The following is a 1,020-nucleotide window of genomic DNA, read 5'->3' as shown; positions in this document are numbered from 1 at the left end:
TATATATATATACATATATATATATATATATATATATATATATATATATATATATATATATATATATATATATATATATATATATGTATATATATATATATATATATGTATATATATATACACACACACACACACACACACACACACACACACACACACTATGGGTCAAAAGTTTTAGAACACATTTTTAAGTGTTAAGATGGTCTGTCTCTCTTCCATGGTTCATTCCCTTTTTCTTGCCATTTTTGGAGCAACAAATGACTTTCTTTACTAGAATGCTGTTCAACTGATGTTCGCTGATAGTACCACAGTGTGTTTTTATGCAGACAGAGGAGGTGGTAAGTACTCCAAAACTTGGAACACCTGTAGGAATGAGCTGCAACAACTGCCAAGGCTTGATCAACCTCCATTTCTGCAGAACAGCTTTGAATTGTTGACCCATTTTGTGGTTCCTGAAACAGTATCATTTTGAAATACACATTATTTTTCACTTTTGGCTAACATTACCTTTTTTTTTAACCTTCACAACATACCTTTGTACCATTTCAAGCTATTCACTGGACTTGAACAACTTGAATTTAAATAAAGAACTGGAAAAACTGGGGTGTTCTAAAACTTTTGACTGATAGTGTGTATACATTTTGTATACTGTACATGAAGAGTTGTGTTTCGTCAGTCTTGTGTTTGATTGTGATTTGTGTTTTTCTGTCATTTTTTTTGTCCTGGTGTACTAGTGCTGCATTTTGGATTTATGACTTTACAATACGAACCTGAAGGAACTGTGTGAGATCAAGTGTAAATCCGTGATAAGATTTAAGGAGATCCTTTGTGTTTTATCCCTTTAATAAAGTAAATATTTAAGCAAAATAGACATTAGTGATGTGTCAGTCGCGAACGAATTGGCTTAAGAACCGGCTCTTTGAAATGAATGGCAGCAGCCGGCTCCCGTCGTTGGGATCCAATTCGTTTTTTCCTCGTATTTTTCATTGGTCGAGTTTTGTGGCGGTATCTGTGTCCACA

This window comes from Dunckerocampus dactyliophorus, chromosome 6 (genome assembly GCF_027744805.1).
Source record: "Dunckerocampus dactyliophorus isolate RoL2022-P2 chromosome 6, RoL_Ddac_1.1, whole genome shotgun sequence".
Classification (NCBI taxonomy): domain Eukaryota; kingdom Metazoa; phylum Chordata; class Actinopteri; order Syngnathiformes; family Syngnathidae; genus Dunckerocampus; species Dunckerocampus dactyliophorus.
The sequence above is the reverse complement of the archived record's forward strand: the minus strand, read 5'-3'. Positions refer to the sequence as shown.